This window comes from Bombus bifarius, unplaced genomic scaffold (genome assembly GCF_011952205.1).
Source record: "Bombus bifarius isolate JDL3187 unplaced genomic scaffold, Bbif_JDL3187 scf7180000008258, whole genome shotgun sequence".
Classification (NCBI taxonomy): Eukaryota; Metazoa; Arthropoda; class Insecta; order Hymenoptera; family Apidae; genus Bombus; species Bombus bifarius.
In genome coordinates, this window is record NW_022884545.1 from 195,668 (window position 1) to 210,187 (window position 14,520).

A 14,520-nucleotide genomic window follows, 5' to 3' on the forward strand; every position below is an offset into this window, starting at 1 on the left:
GCATTCATTTGATTAATAATACAAGAGTTTGATAACTAACTTTAGTAAGTTTGTTCGCTTTTAATAAACACATCGTCTTTTTATATCGAGCAATTCTTTTTTCAGACGATCCGGAATATTTAAAGATCGAATTTATTTTCAAATCACGACCAGCAGCAATTTTCGCGTGCGACTGCTGCCAAAATCGCATTAAAGTCCGGCCACAGCGTTCAGAGACACTCGTGTCATTAAAATGATGCATGGCTGACGTCCAGAAACCTGGTTGCTCTGCATCAACTTAAAATATGCTTCCACGATCTGTCAGATTTTTATTCTCTTAATCGTATGATTGAGTTTTATTATAATTAAATTTCTTCGATATAAAAATACGTCAATGAACCAAAAAACATATCTATTGCATATTTAAAATTTGTTTTCGCAGCGCGTCAAATTTGGTGCGGATATACAAATTTATTCGTTATGATTCCACTGTGAAATAAAACTTATGTTTTCACATGAATTACACGCGTAAATTAATTTCCATGATTTACGTTTAACAATTGTTAGTTTAAATTTGAACAGTTCTGTTTTATGAACGTTTCAAAAAGGGACAGTGATTATAATGATAAACATTGTAACCTCTGCAAAATTAAATCCATAAATTTGCAATTACACTGCGTCTTATTTAGGTTATAATTCGTCGGATAAGGGGAAGCAGTTCTTTTTCGAAGCGCCGTCCTCGATATACAACACAAAGAACTGATGTTAGCCATCACCGCTATCACAGTTTGGAACACGACCATGGTATTTCGAGTCTCTTAGAGACTTGAATGAGAGAGCACTTGAAACTTAGAAAAGTCGCGTGCCACACACAGCCACAGTATAAATCCGAAGGGTCTTGACTGGCGTTAAGCACTGGCATCAGTTGTCGGAATTTGGAGGGAATTTCTTAGAGTTTAGAGATCATTTTCGATGATTCCTGGAATCACTTCACGTTCGCTGCATAAAGGACGGATTTCTGGAAGAAAATCGTGAAGTTTCGTAGAGATGCTGATTGGCCGTTGTTTTTAGAGAAGTAGGCCAATCAGTGGCCTTGAGGATTCTTGATCAGAGTTTGAGGCTAGGATGATTCCTGGAGAGGGCGAGGGTCACTGAGAGGAGAGTTTAGTTGTCGCAGTTTAGAGTTGCGTTGTGCCAGAGTAGAAAGAACCATCGTTAGAGAAGCGAAGAAACCACCATCAAGAGCAGAAGCAAATAGTTCTCGCAAGTCAGAGTAGTATTCAGATACCAATCAATTCAGTAAAGCTCACTAAATTTCAAAGTTCAGTGAGTTCAGTCAGAAGGCCCAATTAACACAACGTTCCAAATAACGTAAATTGGGTAGTCCTTCGGGAAGAGGCAACACATATTATGCAATGTTGAAGACTAGAAGAAATTGCTTAAAAATTTGTTGAGCGAAGCAGTTCTTTGGTTCAAACAAATGTAGTCCGTTGGAGAAACCTTATACCACATATTAATAATATAAAATGATCGTAAAATGTTATATTATCGTTATCATGAACACATAAGGAATGAAGTATGCCATGTTTGAAATCATATCGAAAAACAATATCTTCCTCGAAAAGAATGAATTGCATTCATTGAGGAAAGGATGCATTCGATTGAAAACAAGCTTATTTCTTGTTTCATAATTGTAGAACCAACATAATAGAATATTTGATTACCCAACAATTGAATTGCGGATACAAGAAAATGTAATTGTAACAGTTATGTAGTTAGTAATGTTCCTCTATTTTCAGTAAGTTGAACTATTGAGTATTTGAGCGAAAGTTCATAAGGCTATTCAATCTTGCTATAGAGAAATTGAAGATTTTAGGATGATTTTATAAATGTAAGAAATAAAATGTAAGATGATAAATTTAAATTTCTTAAGTAATTTTAAACATTTCTAAAATACTTCATCATAATCAAAAAGTATCAATATCTCAGAAAAGAAGAGTTCTTAGGCTCATCTTCATATGAACTTTTTTCATCTTTAGGAACAACAGAATGTGGGACCAAAGTTTGATCACCTATTTGCTTGCCACTTTGTATAATAAAATAAAATCTCTGCCTGAGTCCTACTTTTAAAATTATTTTCACAAGAATATGAAATATAGGAAGTAAGCTAATTGAAATAAGAATATAAAAATTCAGTTTAGTTGTAGGTATTGGAGGAAAAAAATGTTTTTTCACGTAAAAGTAGATATACAACTAGTATATTTTTCCATATAAGGCTTTACTTTCAAGAAAATCGATTTTGAATATTCGTTAAATAAGCACGTATTTAAATAACAATAACCTTCATGCACATATTTAGTCTTTCTCTTTGACAAATCTGGCTAGTGGACACTATTTCTAATTGTACCTACAAACAATGCGAATCAAAGCTTGGTACGATTTTCAAGAATTCAGTAGTTTCAATAATTTATTCGCTTTAATAATTTACAAAATGCTGAAAATGTCGGCCCTGATGTCGCAGACAGATTTTTGCTGGACGAATAATTGATGTACTTAAATTCTTCGCTCTCTCGAGTGCCCGTATCCATTAATTTATGATAATTTTGAGTATTTTTAGCCTGAACTATTTCTGTGCTGTAGGAAGAATGAATAAGACAGTAATACCACGCTTCTTTATTTCACTGAACACGAATCTATCTGCGACATCAAGGGTGATGTTTTCAATACTCTGTAAATTATTCGAGCAATTCTATTCTATATGTATCTATGCAACCTTAGAAAATAAGAAGAGAGAAAGATAAAATGATAGAAATTATTACATTATTAAAAATTGTACCAAATTCATGCTGACATTGTCTATAAACAAATACATTCCAGTTTCATAATTTCATTCAATTTTGTAGAAAATTAGAAGAAATGACCTGAAAAATTATCAGGAATATATTAAAAAATTATCATTTCATTTTATATATTAAGCTGCAAAAAATCCATAGATGTTTTACATTCTAATACAAAATTCATTAGTTAAATAAAGTTCTTCTGAATAATAAAATTAAATTCTTTCCTATATCTATTTATTTTTCTCTGCATCACATATATACCATCATTATTTTTACTATTTTCTAATTCCATGCAATGTGTCAATCCTTAGCAGAATTTTCGGAATATTCTAACTAATTCATCTAAAATCTTCTCAAAGCAAAGCATTATGTGTCAATACACAAATATTAATTCATTACCAATCTATAACTTTTTATGTATGTAAATGGCTTTTAAAAAATTTTGAAGTCGTACTCTTACACGAACAGAATTTTCTAATTAATCGTTTCCCCGAAGATCTTGGTCAATTATTACATTTTAACATTGTAATAGAATAATGAGATAGATACAGGTGATAATTAGATTTAATCAATGCAATTTTGTGTACAATGTTTCACTTTCTCCAATCACAATTATAATTTATGACAATTATATACTCCCCTCGATCCTAACCCAACCCTCGATTACTTTCCTCCTCGTAACCACATTCAGGAACTGATAAGTTCACTCACTATACATTCATGCAACATTTATTTATTAAATCAGTAATCTATGCTTACATTGTTCACTCTTACAAACACTTATTATTAAATATCATAAGTAACATTTGTTAATATATATGAGCGAAATTTTTCAAATATACGAAATTTATTTCAAATCAAACTCTTCGATCCAATTTGGATGCTATTCTTTAAGCAACTATATATAGTCAGTAGATATCGATGAAAACAATAGTTAATATCAATTAGTATAAATGAAAAGGCAATACTTAAAAATGGATGAAAATTACTCCTACAGGAAAATCTAAGTTAAGTGAATCGTGATGTTAAAGCAACTAAAATACGTGTTTCTATATGCATTCTGAAAATTCATATGAATTTACTGAAATGTGAGTTACTCATTACATACGAATATGTAACTTGCGTGACGCAGATTGTTTCAGATTAAATTTTATTAAGTATTTTATTTCAATTATGATTGGAAGTAAGGAATGGACTATAGAAAAAGTATTGTTAAATTATAATTTTGAACAAAAACGTACAAAAATATCAAGATTTTAAATACTTTACAGGCGTTTAAATACTTATGCACTGTACTGTCTGTCCTTCAATAGCAGTACAGTATACAGTAAAGAATAATTTTTTTAAGTCGTAGGCGCATATGACAAAATTTTATTCCGTATTTTTAATTTACTCTTATATAAAGAATTATTTTATTTCTTGTTGTGCAATTGTTGTACAATTTGAGAACCATTTAAGTTAAATCATAAAATGTTAGAAAATTAATGATATAAAGTAAACGAAAATGCGTAGAGAAATTTCTTTGATAAATCTTGAGTTCCGTTTGACGTAATATTTCAACTATTTCATTTCAGTAAAATCACAAGCTTGTTGATGATCGTAGCTTTGAATATTACATGAAAGAGTGGTGTCTGAAGTGATGGAAAGAGTCTCTGAGGAATCATGCAGGCTAAGTTGGCTCCATCGTTCGGGATGGAGAATTTTGTAGGAAATGGAAACTGGAGAAGTATTTGTTCAAAGGATGCATGTTGAAAAGAAGGGCATTAAATAACGCAAAATTCGAAAATGGATGGTAAAGGCGATAGAAAATCTGATGGAAATAAAACCTTCTCTTCAAATCTGATGCAAAATAAATGTTTAGAGTATGATAAATAGAATATTTTGCTAAAATATTTATTATATATTTCAAAAAGGATAGTAAATATCATTATATTATTTATAAGGTAACTACTATCTAGTATTATGAATTATTATTTATGTTTCTGTTATAAAAATTATTTAATACCCTTACTTAGTTTTTTCTTAAAACATCTATATCCTGTAATTGAAAAGACTTCAAAAAACATTTTTTTGTCATCAATTTTGAAAATATGAATCTTTCTAAATATTTCTTTCTAAATCTTTCTAAATTTCTAATGTCTATTTTTTATAATGGAATTGAATCTTTAGGGAGACATACCGTTGTAAAATAAAATACATTCAAATAATAATACGTTTGAATAGCAGAGATAAAATCGTATTAGGACCATAGGAGCACGGATAATGGAATTTCTACTATAGCTGGAAAAAGTTGGATAGTAAACGAAAATCAATTTTCTACGGAAGAGAGGATCTCGGAGTAGTTCTGGAAATTATGAGGAAAAAATGTTAATGTTTTGGGTATTCTCAATTAGAAACCACGAGATTGAAAAATTCGAAGATCAACATGTTTAAGTACGAAACTTTAAAATTTAAATTTCAATATTTTTAGTTTACAGTTACAATTTGAAAATTTTGGAACTCAGTAGATTTTTATTCCTGGCCATTGTTTTTTCACAATTAAAGGTCAGTGCATTAAACTATTTCTTACACTATTTACTACATTTATTACTTCCGCATAGGTCTTCGGTAAATACGTAGACGTTGAGTGTATTTTATAGACAAATAATTAAATTACTTTGAAATTTACAATTATTTTATAAATATAAAAAAAACATTTTCTTAAGAACTGCTATAGTCAAAAATACAAATGTAAGTGATGTGAAGAAATTAGAGCTAAAACGATGTGTTCTACTCGATTCACCATTTCATCTAATGGAAATCATCGTATTTGTGTTCCCCATTTTTAAATTGAGTACAAAGAATGAAAGAGACAAGCAATTGAAGTCTATACAGATCGAATATTCTACAAATAGAGCGAATGACATTTTATTTTTTGTAATAAAAACCGTATGATGTGAGCTTTATTCATTTGAATATATGAAGCCAATACGTAAATATTAAACTTGATTTTATCCGTTTATTCCATAAATTAGTATTATTCTATAGACTATTTTTCCTAATTCAACATCTCTGTTGACAGATGGGCACTTCAATGTTACGGAAAGTAATCATCAAATAGCCACTGTATATTTTCAATTATTCATTCATATATGTATAGAAATTTCGTAATGTTTCGTATATATTACACATAGTATATTCAGAAAAATGATCCGTAAGTATTCGAATATTTTCGTGATAGTATTATCAACAAACTGCGGATTCGTATTTTTATACAGCTAATTACAGAAACGAGATGTAGAAATGTATTTTATTCACTGAATATTATAATAAGTTCTATACTTTTGATATTTTATGTAGTTTTGCATCTTATGTGCAGTTTGTGCACTTTTGCAATTTTAAATTTCCTACAACTGTATAAAAATCGAAAAATTATATTTATGTTTTCGTTTATCTCATCAATGGTCCTGTGTTTCTTCTATTTCAAATTTTCGGCATTTAAAGCTTATTAGTGATTGTTTTACATTATCAGTACGTAACATGTTACATTATATTAGGTAGAAAGTGCAATAATTTTCAGGAACGCCAACATTTTTTTTAGAGTAGTTCTCTTTTTGTAAAATATCCAATGAATTGGACGAAAGAAAAGTCTTATGTTCGTTTAGTTCCATATTTATTACAGTTTACAAGGATGATTTCTTTTCTTTTCCTCATTCCAACGATGAGTAATAACAGCAGTTTATTTCTAGAAAATAATATTTGAAAATACTAAGGATTTCTTAGCAAGCAAAACATACAGATGATAACTAAGAGTATCGCCTATTACCTGGAAACAGCTGCTCGAATGCCAAAAGTAAAAGTACAGCAATGATGAAAGGTGTACCGACTGAGGGAACGCGTAATGGATTCCAGTAATTAATTTGAACATTGTGTGTCAGGTACTGGAATGCCAGATAGGCTATTAACAATGGCGCACAGTGCCGGCTCGTCCATGATTGAAGAGCGATTCTCGATGTTAGAGCTGCGCGGTGCATTTCGGTAGACAAGAGGATTTTATTCGACGTTCCATTGGAAACATAAACGTGAAATAGAATTGAAACGGGAGTTTCAATACAAAAACATTAAAAATATTTGGTAGTTTCTTTCATAATGCTGCTAATAGGCATAGTTTTTTATTTGAATTTAGACGGAAGACATTAACTTTGCTGCGATTTTCAAATTTTTATATTTCAATTTTTATGTTAGTTCATATATTAGCAAACATAAAAGACTTGATCAGTCATATTCTAATCATCTGTTCTATGTATAGTATGAGAAAAGTACGACATCAAATTCACTAAACATAAACAAAAGGACTCCTGTAATAAAGTTGTAGTCTTCCTATAGGATAGGACCTAGTATAGATACGTGTTTGTTTTATTGATATCCTGATCATGGACACGAACAACGTTGAAAGATGTATGTATCTTCTATCTCTAATTAGAGAAGAAATGATTTCGTTTATTTTGCGATATTGCGATATTTCACGAAATCGAATTGCAAAATCATTGCTGTCACAGTACCAACAGCAATTTTATCATACTTTGCTCAAATTTGAGATACTCTGTAATGTTACAAAAATGTAACCGAATCGAAAATGACCGAATGAACGTAACAGGATTAAGAAACGAAGATTTACAAGGTCAATCATTCTATCTATGTATTTGAAAAATTTCTAAATTATGTGTTGATTGATAAATTTTACACAAAAATTGCAGCATCTCGGGGAAAATACAATGCAATATACAGTCAGCCACGAAAACCTACATACATTTATACACTTTTTAAATTAGATAAATTATAACAAAGACGTTAGATCTAGTAATCCTTTTAGCATCAAATTTCATATTCATTGAATTGTCACATACGTTTAAAAAGACAACAATCTATTATATTTTTATAAAGGAAAAATGAAAGAAAACAAAATGCAATATCAGAAAAGATATTCTGTTATACCTAAAAGAAATCGTAGGAAGAAGATAAATTTAATATTACATATCAACACATTACACTAATATGTTAACGTCTTATGTTAATGTCTTCTAGGCATGTGGATTTCGTTTGTAGGTATCAATAACGGTTTACAATATTTTTGATGCAGATGAAGATCATGGAATTATTAACATGGAGTTAAGAAAAATGTATTAACAATTATTCGTCCTCAATTGCCTAATATCAGCAAAAGCTTCGTGTTTCACGAAGATTTTGTTGGTATTGTTTTATTTATAATTAAAGAGCTATTTTTTTCATTAAAAACACAGTATTTGAGAGTAATAAACATTTTCACCTTTTCGCAACGTGAGCGGTATGTTATTATATATGTCGGATTTACATTAGGATTAGGGTTAGGGGCGTTTAAAGAATCTTCACTGGAATTAGCCATCGGTGTGGTACAACAAAGGTAGAGTTTATTGGCACAAACAGAGATATTACAATGGACAATGGTCTCAGGTTCGAAACGGGACGGTCAACGGGACAGCGAATTAACTTTCCGTCAAATTCTAAGTTGGACTTTATGTTAAAACGTGGAGTAATCACTGCTTGTAGAACGTTAATTAATTCGTTCCTTAATTCGTCGATGAGATCGTACGAGAGAGTACGTCTCCGTTACGGTGACGTTAGGGTCAATTAATCGTATTTCTAACTGGCCCGTACTTACGCGAGTACTTGGGAAACTCGTAATGAATGAATTTTTGAATTTTTCGAGAATAGAGATTAATCGACTTTTATCGTTACCAATTACATCAGTGTCATTAATATTGATCTCGTCTTCCGCGGTTTTACTACAGGCATTAACTATTTTTGTTTTACAAATAACGAGGCTATTTCGTGTAATATTTACGTCAAAACCTTGGCTTAAAATTTCGCGACCAATCATGATATCGTATTTTAAGTAACTATCAGCAAGGATATGAAAAGTTATTTCCAAGGTAAAACCATTAATACGTACAGTGGACAAAATTTGAGATGTACTTTTAATACAAGTATTTCTTATTCCTCGCATTACTACTATATTAGTCGTTCTTTTGCCAGAAAATTTCGAGGCTACGAATTCTTTAATTAGTATAATAATTTAATTATTAATTTCGGATAATTTAATTCTTTAATTTCTTTAATTAGCATTCGGCTCCAGAATCGAAGTAAAATGGGAACGACTCACCCAGATGACTTAACTTACCAGTTGAAGCTACCACCACGCAAGAGTCGACTCGACGTTCGTTATTAGAATTATATTTTCTTTTCCGTCTTAACGGGCAATTTGGCGCAATATGTCTCTTCTCCTGGCATTTGAAGCAGGATACTGTCGGCGATGTGGCTAGTCGGTTTACTTCTGGGTTTCGTATGTCCTCCTGCGGCTCCAATTTTATTTTCTTGCGTTGATCTATTTCCGATGTTTTGTGTCCGTGGATGCCGCAGCGGTAGCACTTAATCCGATGGTCTGATGGCCTGCTTCGTTTGGCTTCAGGGCCCGCCGATGGATTCTCTGACGAAGACGCCAGCCTCTTCCTCGCCTAAGAGAGAGCACCCATTTCAGTTCGGAATTGGTTCTGGGTCCTGATGTCACTCGTAAGTGCCATTTATTCAACTCGTTGGTCATGTGAAGTCAGTCGAAAAAGGACGCAGGCGTTGATTACTTCAGCCATAGTTAAATCTTCCCATCTCGCCTGCAAGAAGGAACGAAGACGAATACCGAAAGCTCCCGTGGTTTCATCCTTTAGTGGTGGATCATTAAGCATCTTCATCAGCGCTGATGTTGCCGTCTCTTTGCCACCAAAACGCGCGAGGAAAAGTTTCATAAATCTTGACCAAGTAAGGCCTCCCCGAACCGGGATTTGCGTAAGCCAATGTGCTGCAGTACCCTCTAGAGCACGACATATAGTGGTGAATAACTCGCCGTCTTGTACAGACCTTCCCTCCAGGAGTAGACTGACAATTGCACACCATACAGCCGGGTCGACGTCCGCGATTTCGGGATTAAAACGCGGTAGTTATAATTCTTTAGGTTCCACACTCGATTTTTGCTCTCTCGGCTGAGTTAACTCGCGCACAATGGTCACGAGCTGTTGCGTTATTACCACCAGCCCTGATCCCACTTCTGATGTCGGGTACACATTATGATTAGGGTTAGGGGCGTAAAACCACTCTTCATTTGGATTATACATTGTTGTTATGCAATAGAGAATGTATTGACTAGTGCAAATATGATTATTACAGAATTTGACAAGTAACCGTGGTAATTAGATATTCGAAAAGCTAATGACAATGATCCTACGTTCAATAACGAATTTGCGGTCAACGGGATAACAGAATGCGCTTTCTTCCAAAGCCCAAGTTGTACTCGACTTGCTTGTCTACGGTATAAGTATTACTAAACTAACTCTTTGTTAAAACGTGGAATATCCACCGAGCGTAAAGACGCTAGGTAACTCGCTAATACGGCCTCACGAGAGAATGACTTTCCGTCACGATGATGTTGCAGAGGAAAACTATGATGGGGTGTGTCCAAGGACACGAGATCATCGGATTCGTCGAGTAAAACCTTCGCCCGGAAAGTGAGGAAAATTGACGTTGTTGTTAATTGGTCAATTTCTATGTTGGTAGTTAGAGAAGGATGCTAACCGCCCTTGAGAGAAAGTTGCTAGCGGGAAGCGTCGTTCGTGAGAAAAATAGATTTCCCCCATCTTCCCGTAGTTGGGATAAAGACTTTGTCTGTTTGAAAGACTTTAGTTAACTAAATCTTAAGATTTGTAATGGTTCCTCAGGTTAGCTGAACATGTACTGTTAGGATGCGTCGACATCTGGTAATCATCTTACCCGAAAAATAGGGTCTGCGTATGGCGAGCCACGGAACAGAAACTGTTGGAATGTATACTGTCGAGTGTCCCTACAACTATTTCTTTTTAAGGAGAGCTATACTATTACTCCATACCTTTGTTAGACAAAGCGTTCATCCCGTGACCGCGGCTACTTTCGGCGACTGGCTGTCGCCTCGAGCCCAAGCTCATTATCACAAATCTCGAACAATTGTGATCGAGTTAAGTTATAGAGGCTAAAATATTGTTTTATTATATATCATATACTATTATTATTGACACCTCCAATAATACACATGTTGTTCTATGCGACAAAATCGTAGAGCAGCACATAAGGTATAAAAGTAAAGAAATTACAGGAAAATAACACGGAAATTAGCAAAATTACATAAGGAATTTCAAAAAATTTTTCCAAACTTAATATTATACAAGAATAAATAGCCTTGATTCACACATAATCAATACAACACAAAAATATCTGATAGTTCCAACAACATTTCCCTAGTATATTAAATTTATTGATTTATAGAATGGCTAGATTTTAATACCGAACAGATAGAATCTTCCACTTTATTTTAATTATAATAAACAATAATGAAAAGATTACACGGACGAATAGTTTTCTTCCATATTATATTTCATAATGAAAACAGAATATTATAATGTTTATAGTATTTCATTAGAATTCTTAGCGTTAATTAATAATTCATTTCGATAATTATTCGAATTAACATTATTCTTTAATTCTTTTATTCTATATCACATATATTTATTAAATAATAAATATTTGTTCAAATCGAATATGCCATATAATGACGGAAATTTTTCGATAATTATATAAAATGCTAAATTATTTCTCAATCGGATAATAATATTTGGTTTAATATTTTTTATTGTGTATTTTCAGGTACTATGTGGATACTCAGGTGATAGATCGGATAATGGGTGGATAATAACCATTCTACAGCTTTAGTAAGTTAATCAATTCGTTAAATGATTAAAAATATTTTCTCATAAAAACAAATATGCATATTAGTTTCTAAGAATGAAACTTTATACATTTTTATTCCATGAAAAAATTGCTGCTATCTTTTTCTTATTCTTGCATATCTTACTTTGTGCATAGATGTTTCTATGAGTTATTAAAAATACAAGAATAATAAAATAATAAAATGTATAAAAGATAACGTAACCTCGATAAATAGTATTTAGACGAGGAAGATATATGTCGTACCTACTATTATGCGAGTTCATTGTCTCAACATAGGCATATGTAAATTATCTCGTAGAAATTACGATTACGACGAGTTAGCAAAACATAAATTACGACAAATCATTGAAAATCTTGTATTAATTTTGTTTAAAGCTTTTGAATCTTGAGATAAAGTTTAAGAAACTTATTTTCGGAAAAAAGCATCAAAAATTTTAAAAAATTTAATAACTTAGTAAATTGTAGTGCGTTAAATTTTATATACAAAAGGCGATTTAAAATTTATTGTATATTATTCGAAAATATTTTATTTGACAAGAGTAAATTAAAATTCTAAAAATAAGTTTAAAAATATTCTCGAAAATATCGATTACTAATATAATGAAATGTTAAAATAAAAAAATTTAATAAATTGAGGTGAATTATGTTTCGAAAAAGCAAAATAAACAAGAATAAAAAGCAAAATAAAATGAATAGAATCAGGTACAAAGTATAAAAGAATTAACAATATTATATTAAAAGTCGAAAGGTTAAATATGAAAATAAAGAATTTATAATATTGCCAGTAAACCACACATTTTACTCTAATAATATACACATGCCAATTTAAAATACATAAAACTTAATTGTCTATTTACAAATATAAGAACACATATATAAGAATATTCATTTATACATTTGCTATTAAACAATCCAATTCGTTTCTCTGATACACTGAGGATACAATACCAAACTTTTAAGCAGTAGGTGTATATTATGATATTCACAAATAAAAGGTATCATTGGAAACTTTACTGTCTACAATAAAGTTACTCATCTCTCGAGAACAATTGAATTAAATAGCAGAGCGAAAGTTATCGTAACAAAGCAAATGTATCGAACGAACAATGGAAATACAGAAAACTGATAAGAAATAATGCACGTGTTGAGTATCCGGGTATAACATATGCGATTATGCGATTTTAAATTAACTATATACATACATAATGCTAGTCAACGTTTAGTTGTTTTATCAGAAACGTTGGCGAATAACGTTCGGGAAAACATGTTTTCGTTAGTAAGTTACAGGGAATTAATGTTTCGCTGTTCGTTATTGCGAGGAAAATGTTATTCAATAATATCGTGCAGCGGCGTTCATGCGATGTTGCGTGATTTAACGGAAGTATTAGTATACTTTGGGAATTTGTTCGAAGCATGATGTTATTGAATTCTGGGAAATTAACGTTCTACGATACAATGTTGCAGTCTTAAAGAATTAACGATGAATGATTATTAAGATGTTATATGTCATGTGTTTTAAATGGGGAAAAAATTAAAGACAAGTAATAAAATTATCTAGTAAGAATAAGTTGATAGTATTTTGGAAATAATATTCTGTATGTATACATACTGGAAAAAAATTAAGGATAATTGTTAATATTGATAGTAAATTATAGTGTACACTGTATTTTATAATCAAAATATATTTTTAAGTTGAAATTAGAAGTAGTGAATAAGATTTAATGACTTTTAATATCTGAATTAATTTCTTTTAATGGAAGCCATAAAAAAGTTGGCAGAATATATATTTTAGAAATAATATTCTATAAATATGCATAAAGAATGTAAATATATTTAAAGAAAAAATTTGATTATATTATACGATTGAAAATCACTATATTGAATATTTACTATTTTTTCAAGTTACCTAGGCTTTTTGAACAGATCTCAGTTTATCAAAAGATTGCATTCTTTAAGGTCCGTCACGTTTCAGATTTCTGGAAATGTATCTTAATTTAAAAAATATGTAGAATTACATAATTTCCACTTTCACATTTTTTATTACTACTCGATTTGTAGATTGTTTAGTTCGCAAGAAACACGTTTTTTCTACTTTCCGAGATTTGTTGTTATATACAGATATATTTCTTAGCATTTATCTTTAATTTCGAAACAACTTTTTATTTTGCTTGTCTTAATAGTAAGATATTATGCAGTTATTTCAAATTATTTCAAATTATCCGTATTTGAAAAATGTGTGGCTTTAAAGGTCGCGAAACATAGTTATTTAAAATTTCCAAATTCGTAGTTTTCAAACTCTTTTCTCTCAAAATATCGCAACCCCAATTCAGTGATAACGAAATTCTAGATTTCCAAGTATCCTGAAAATTTCCGATTTAAAATATCCGAATTTCTGCATTTTCGCAATTTAAATTTTCTGTACTCTCCAAAAATCTGAAAGTGACATATATGACAAATTATTATTTTCTATGACCATCGATTCAATTTCAGAAAACCTGAATTTGAAGATTTCCAACTTTATATTAAGAAATTTCCAAACTTTTCACATGAAATTTCAATGTCTTGCGATTCATTTTTTTAAACGAGCTATATCCAATTGTTCCTTGTATGTTACAATTTTTCACTTAGTATGTTTCACTTGTATGTTATAATTTTTCACTTAAATTATGTAACTCTACAGAGAATTCCTATGATTCATATTGAAAAATTTTTTTAATTTGTTCTCGAAAAGCTAAAAACTAATTACCTCCGATTATTCCCCATATGTTAGGACTCAGTCATTCGCTCAGTTACGTACTCTCAATTTTAATATTATCAGTCTTCACATTAAAAAGTTTATATTTTCAATGTATCTTTTGTAATTTCTGTAATCTCGATA

The 14,520-nt window shown here is 31.1% G+C and overlaps 1 long non-coding RNA gene across 1 annotated transcript in view; it reads left to right on the forward strand.

Annotated features, from left to right (window-relative positions):
* Positions 1-14,520, forward strand: part of LOC117211847 — a 163,839-nt gene that overhangs the window by 49,075 nt on the left and 100,244 nt on the right. The window contains exon 2 of the long non-coding RNA XR_004488362.1: positions 11,559-11,623. This is a non-coding gene — a long non-coding RNA (uncharacterized LOC117211847). The remainder of the gene's footprint in view (positions 1-11,558; positions 11,624-14,520) is intronic.